The sequence below is a fragment of the Astyanax mexicanus genome, chromosome 11, assembly GCF_023375975.1.
Source record: "Astyanax mexicanus isolate ESR-SI-001 chromosome 11, AstMex3_surface, whole genome shotgun sequence".
In the NCBI taxonomy this organism is placed as follows: domain Eukaryota; kingdom Metazoa; phylum Chordata; class Actinopteri; order Characiformes; family Acestrorhamphidae; genus Astyanax; species Astyanax mexicanus.
In genome coordinates this window covers 31,529,588-31,537,502 of record NC_064418.1, presented here as the reverse complement: position 1 = coordinate 31,537,502, position 7,915 = coordinate 31,529,588, and positions in this window count along the sequence as shown.

The following is a 7,915-nucleotide window of genomic DNA, read 5'->3' as shown; positions in this document are numbered from 1 at the left end:
TTCATGAATATTATCACAATATAAGGCTTTGACATCTGGCAAAGTTATAGGTTGTTAGCATATTAGCATTTTAAGTTATTTGTGAAATTAGCCAAGAGCATCTCATTACCGTTACTCAATATTCTCATTACCATGCATTGTGAGGGCCATAACGGTAATAAGAACCATTGAGCTGTTAATGAGATTCTTATGTAAGACTGTTAAAAGAGTCATTTAACAGAGTTTATTTGATCATTTATGGTAATTCATTATATATATATATATATATATATATATAAAATAAGGTGGCCATCACCTGTGCGATTTTCAGCCATATTAAAATAATGCTTTAAATTAAATTTTTCAAGATTGGAACACACTATTACGACGATACTACCATCTTTTGGAAGAGACTGTCCTTGCCTATCACCTGTGCGATTTTCATTTTCAAAGAGACTGTCCGTGGCTATTCCGTGTGCGATTTTCTTAGGATTGGAACAACCTACTACGACGATCATTTGGAAGAGACTGTCCATGGCCATCACCTGTGCAATTTCCAGCCACTTTCACCCAATGGTTGATTTTATATTAATTTTTATTTTTTTAAATAATGCTTTAAATTAAATTTCTCAGGATTGGAACAACCTACTACGACGATTCTACCATCATTTGGAAGAGACTGTCCGTGGCCATCATCTGTGCGATTTTCAGCCATATTAAAATAATGCTTTAAATTACATTTCTGAAGATTGGAACACACTATTACGACGATACTACCATCTTTTGGAAGAGACTGTCCGTGCCTATCACCTGTGCGATTTTCATTTCCAATGAGACTGTCCGTGGCTATTCTGTGTGCGATTTTCGGCCACTTTCACTGTATGGTTGATTTTATATTAATTTTATTTATTTAAAATAAATACTTTAAATGCTTTAAATTAAATTACTCAAGATTGGAACACACTGACTTCCAGTTTGAGCGATGTGGTGTTAAGACGGGAGCACCGTGAGCTCTGATTCCTTTCAGGTTATTATTTAGCGAAAGTACCTTTACCTTTTACTTGTTATACACTTGGAGTGGTAGGGGAATATAGCAACATTCTACAGCTACCCATTGTGCATAAAATAGGGAAAAGTGGAAGAACGGCGCAAAACCAAGGTGACAAAGATGGTGCTGGAAACATGGCGGATAGCCCTCCACTGATGACTGAGGCACTTATTGTGGAACTTGAAAACCTCCGAAAGGCAATGACTGATGAGCTAACAACGCTCCTGAACACCTCAATGGAGCCTATTTCCTACTCAGTTGAATCAATAGAGTGAACGCTGGTTACTCAGGCTGGCACAATCAGGGAACTGATCACAGCGACCGTATCACGCAGGTCGAACACGAGGTGTGTGTGCTACAATCCACACTGGAGTCAGTGATGGAGGAGAATAAGGCGCTCCAAGCAAAGGTGGAGGACTTGGAGTCAAGATCAAGACGTCAAAACCTCCGTGTGCTGGGACTACCGGAGGGCACAGAGGGTAGGGACTGTAGAGATTTCATGTCCCGAATGTTCCATACTTTGCTCGATGGGTCGTTGCCCGAACCACCTGAGCTGGACCTCGCTCACAGGAGCTTACAGAATCAGCCAAGCAGACGAGCAACACCACGAGAATTCTACCAACAACACATCTCAATCACTGGCCGTATACAGCCAACGGTCTCAGCTGAGGAGGATTCACTCCCTGTGGACTCGTCTATTTAAGATATGCGCTGCCATCAGGTGATAACAGCCCTTGGCTGTCCGGTTTGTTTGAAATGTTTGGATTAGTATTTTCCCTAAAGTAGCGAGATGATATGAAGGTATTTAGAGTCCTTTCTATATCTATAATAGTTTCTTTGGCATTTCGATTGCTAGTATACATGTATAACTATAAGTTTAATTTACTCAGTCTTTTAAGTTTAAACAATTTATGTTTCCCATACGGCGTACTTTCTGAGGAACAATGGCACCACTCAGTGGTCTTCATGCAGATTGCTTTTTTTAGTGTATGCCTTATCTCCCTGCTTTGTTTATCTCTATATCTACTATTTTATAAAAAAAAATGTTGTTTAAGGTATAACCCTTTTATTAGAGGGGCAGGATTAACACTTCATGATTAATCGGTTGTATGTTTACCATCCCTGGCTACTCGCCGCTCATGCAGACGAGCATCAGGCATTTTTGTTTATTATGTTCACTGTTGATATTTTGGGGGTTTGGGGGTGGGGGCTGGGGGGTGGGGATAGGGTGGTTTTGTCTTGGGTCAACTGTCCCTTCTTTGTCTAGCTCAACTTAATTTGTTTTTCTGTTTTATTCTTTTCATCTTCCCTATAATTTGTCTCACATTCCTTCATTTAGCTTTAGAATATCCTTGGTATAGCCAGCATATGATTCACTTCAAAGTTCCGATATAGATGACAAATCCCTCTACAACGCAAGTTGGATGGAATAGACACCCTGTTAAAATAGTAACCTGGAACGTACGTGGTTTAGGTGGGCCAATTAAATGGCCCACCTCTCACACTTAAAGAGCCTCTCAGCTGACAGCTTTTTTACAGGAGACTCATTTATGCAAAGAAGATCACGTGAGACTACGTAAACCCTGGGTCGGTCAGATTTTCCACTCTAATTTTAATAGTAAATCTAGAGGTGTGGCTCTCTTAATCCATAAAAGAATCAGGTTTTCTCCGAATCAGATATACTCTGATGCTTATGGCCGCTATATTATAATATTTGGCTTGCTCTGTGAAACTCCGGTGGTTTTTGCAAACCGGTATGAACCAAACTGGGATAACCCAAATTTTATGTCTAATGTTTTCTCACACTTACCAAGCTTGGATACTCACAAATTAATTCTGGGTGGAGACCTTAACTGTATCACTAACCCTGCTATAGACCGCTCCCAAACTAAAATAGCGATTCCATCGGCTATGTCTAAGACGTTAACAACCTTCATGGAACAAATTGGTTGCGTTGACCCCTGGCGTTTTCTATATCCTAGCGTTAAGGATTTCTCCTACTATTCTGCTGTTCATAAGGTTTACTCGCGTATTGATTATTTCTTTATTGATAAGACTCTTCTACCCTTTGTTAACACTGTAAAGTACTCTGCAATTGTCATTTCTGATCACGCCCCCCACATCTTAGACCTGTCCTTACCATCAAATTCTTCCAGGCACCAAGGTGGATGGAAGTTTAATTCTAGCCTGCTAGCTAATACTGATTTTTGCGATTATATTTCCACTAACATTAATATTTTCTTAGAAACGAATAGATCTGAACAGGTATCCCCGTCTTTTTTATGGGAAACATTAAAAGCATTTCTGAGAGGCTGTATTATATCTTTTAGTACACACTTGGCTAAAAGTAGAAGATTGGAAAAACAAGAATTAACAGAGGCCATCCATAGCATAGAAAGACAACAAGCGATAACAATCAATCCTGGTTTAACTGCCAAACATTTACAATTACAGACAGAGTTCGACTTATTATCCACTGGGAAAGCAGAACACCTATTGCAGCGTACAAGAGCAACATATTATGAGCATGGGGATAGAGCTGGCCATCTTTTAGCCTCACAGCTGCGACGTCAATGTGCCTAACGCTTTATTTCACAAATTTATGATGCTTCCCACTACAGACCCCGCCTCCATAAATGCAGCGTTTTCCTCTTTTTATTCAACACTATATAAATCGGAAACTCCTTCTGATGAGTTGTCCATGGACTCCTTTCTAGACAACCTAGTATTTCCAACTCTAAGTGAAGACATGTCAGGAAGTCTACATGAGCCTCTTAAGCTGGAAGAAATCACTTCCAGCATTTCCCAAATGCGCAATTACAAAGCTCCTGGCCTAGACGGCTACCCAATAGAGTTCTTCAAGAAGTTTTCTGCTCAGCTAGCTCCCTTACTACTGGATGTTTATAATGATTCATTGGAGCAGGGTGTTTTACCTTCAACTCTCAATCAGGCTTTGATTTCCCTTATATTGAAGAAGGATAAGGACCAAGATTTATGCGGCGGTTATAGACCCATCAGTTTACTTAACAATGATGTTAAAATTCTAGCAAAGGTGCTCGCACTTAGACTTGAGTCCTGTCTCCCCAAAATCATATCGGAGGACCAAACGGGTTTTATCCCTGGCCGTCAACTATCATCCAATGTACGTCGTCTTCTGAATGTCGTTCTATCTCCTTCTGCTTCCCCAACTCCAGAAATGGTCATCTCCCTAGACGCTGAAAAGGCGTTTGATCGCGTAGAATTTAAGTACTTATTTTCTGTATTACATAAGTTTGGATTTGGAACTAAATTTATCTCTTGGATTCAACTTCTGTACTCTGCTCCCACTGCTTGTGTTAAAACTAACCTTGATATTTCTCCTCCCTTCCCTTTATCGCGTGGAACCCGTGGTGGCCTTGAACATAGAGTCTCACTCTATGCTGACGATTTATTGTTATATGTACTCGACCCTCTGAATTGTATTCATAAAATTGTGGAGTTACTTACGCTATTTGGCACTTTTTCAGGATACAAATTGAACATTGCCAAGAGTCTTTGTTTTCCTGTCAATCAATCTGCTAAATTAATTTTGCCAGGTACACTGCCCTTCCAGTTTTCCCCCAGTGGTTTTAAATATTTAGGTGTCAATATCTCCAATTCACTTAGCTCTCTTCATAAAAATAATTTTGGGAAGGTGGTTGAGAATATAAAAGCAGACCTTCAAAGATGGCATGCTTTACCCCTCTCCCTTATTGGCCGAATCGAGACAATCAAGATGAACATATTACCCCGTATCTTGTTTCTATTTCACGCACTCCCTCTCTTTTTACCTAAATCCTTTTTTAAATCATTGGATACCATTATATCCCTTTTTATCTGGTCTGGCAAAATTCCTAGAGTTCAGAAAAGAATGTTGGAAAGACCCAAGCTGGCAGGGGATCTTGCTTTACCAAATATGCTCGTATACTACTGGGCAGCCAACATTTAAATGCTTAAAAAATGGTGGTATGACCCAGACATTAACTGGTGTGTTATTGAAGCTAACTCATGCATTTCATCTTCACTTCCTGCTTTACTTTTTGCTCCCTTCTCCACACGCCCTTCTCAGCACACTAATAATCCTGTGGTACTTTCCTCTCTAAAAGTCTGGAAGCAGTTTAGGCATCACTATGCTCTCAAATCCCCATCTGTTCTCCTTCCAATCTGCAATAATCACTTGTTTTTACCTTCCAGTATAGATCAGACCTTTATGAAGTGGAGTAGTGTGGGCTTAGTCTCTTTCAATGACCTTTACTCAGGTAACTCTTTCGTAAGTTTTGCTGACCTGTTCGAGAAATTTGGTGTTTCAAATCACGGTCTTTTCAGATATTTTCAGTTAAGACACTTCACTAAAACTCAGTTCACTTCCCTCCCAACATTGCCGGAAAAAAACTTTGATAGAAGACATTATGATCTCCTCAGATTTTAACAGTCGCATTTCATCAATACAATCTCCTCCTCTCATCCCAGTTATCTCCCCTTGTGGATATTTGGGAAAAGGAACTCGGTCTTTCATTAGACGAATTCTGGTGGACGGATGTTTTGGCCAGGATTAATGCCACTTGTATATGTAAACGAATGAGTCTTATTCAGTTTAAAGTGGTTTTCAGACTCCACCATACTAGGGCTAGGCTGAAAAAACTGTTCCCTGATACGAATGATCTCTGCATCAGGTGCTCTCACTCTCCAGCAGTTCATACACATACTCTCTTTACCTGCCCCAAACTACATGCTTTCTGGTCATCTTTCTTCACGACTCTGTCTGAAGTCCTGAATGTTCCCATCTCCCCATGCCCTTTAATCGCAATTTTTGGTGTGTCCCCTGTTATAGGGAAATTTAACCGTTACCAAGCGGATGTTATTGCCTTTGCTGCTCTGATAGCCAAACGCCAAATACTTCTTCATTGGAAGAGCCCTAAACCACCTGGCTCCTTTTTATATTTAGAGAAAATTAAGCATACAATTAGAGGATTCTTGAAAACATTCATAACCCTTTCTTATACTTATAGTTATAAGTTAATATGTGTTTGTTTGTGTATTTTATTTTGTGTTTTACGTTTATTTAATTATGTTTATATCTTGGTTTTACTTTGTTTTTGTTTAATATGCATATTTATTTGTGTTTATGTATCTTTGTAAGTTGTAATGTACAGACTGCCGTGCCCTTTTCATATAATGTTTTAAGTTATTCTCATTTCATGGGGTGGCTGAGGGTGGGTGGTTTGGGGGTGCGGGTTAGGTTGTTTGGGGGTAAGAAAACAAAAAAACAAAAAACAAAATTGTGGCTTGTAAATGATATATACTTGATTGTACTACTTTTATGGTTTGCCCAATAAACATATATATATAAAAAAAAGATTGGAACACACTACTACGACAATCCTACCATCATTTGAAAGAGACTTTCCGTGGCTTTCGTATTTTTCGGCCACTTTCACCGTATGGTTGATTTTATATAAATTTTTATTTATTTAAAATAATGCTTTAAATTAAATTACTCAAGATTGGAACACACTACTACGACGATTCTACCAAAGAGACTGTCCATGGCTGTCGCGTGTGCAAAATTCACTCAGTTTAGCTTGGTTTGATGGCTTGTGACCATCCATCTCCCTTTTGATTTTATTCCAGAGGTTTTCAATTTGGTAAAATCAAAGAAACTCATTATTTTTAAGTGGTTTAATTTTTCAGAGCTGTAGATTTACAAAATGGAATTTATGTTCTATATGTTTAGGTATTTACAGTAACTGATGTGTTATCAGGGTGCCCAAACTTTCACATGTGACTGTGCTTGTTTTCATGCTGCTTCCTCATAAGGCAAAGTGTAATTCCTCCTTTACTTCAGAACGAACCAAATAGGGAGATACTTACTCATCTCAAATGACCTGCTGAAGAGGAAGCAGCATTCAGCTTGTTTGTTTACAGAGATTCAGAACTCAGGAGTTCATCTTTAGATACTCAGTAACCTTAATGAGGTTAATGAGATTTGTGTTTGTTGACTTTATACTTAGATAGTACATAGGTAGTTACTAGGTATTTCACAATAATATAAATGTTGTTTTAAACTGTACCAGCAACATCACATATTTTGACCTTTATATCATACAGCTCTGGAAAAAAAATTAAGAGGCCACTTCAGTTTCTGAATTGGTTTCTCTGATTTTGCTATTTATATGTATATGTTTGAGTAAAATAAACACTGTTGTTTTACTAGTGACAACACTTCTCCCAAATTCCAAATAAAAATATTGTAATTTAGAGCAATACCAAAAAAGATGCAGAACTTTCAGACCTCAAATAATGCAAATAAAACAAGTTTATATGAATACACTTTTAAGAGTTCAGAAATCAATATTTGGTGGAATAACCTTGGTTTTTAATCACAGTTTTCATGTATCTTGTCATGTTCTCCTCCACCAGTCTTACACACTGCTTTTGGATGACTTTACACTACTCCTGGTGCAAAAAGAACAAAATTTCAATCTGATAAAATCGAAGAAACTCATCATATTTAGAGCTGTATATCAGTATATAATGTTGTCGTAGTTACAGTAATATACAAAATATTGATTTGTCTCAAAATATTCACACTTACATGTTCCATAAATACATTTTCAATACAAAACTAGATTAAACTTCAACTAGATCAATAACAGAATGCAGCTAAAGTAAACCACAACAGGCCCAGGTGCATTTGTTGTCACTCATTTGTCAATGCATTCAGCAGAACAAAGCATATCCTCTCTGTTACAGTAGCTGTTTTCACTCTGACAGAGCGAGATGGGTGAGGAAATGTGTGTGGTAGCGTTCGTTTGCATGTCATGCTCTATGGCCCACTCCCCTGTGTGAGAGACTGCATTGTGCACCCTG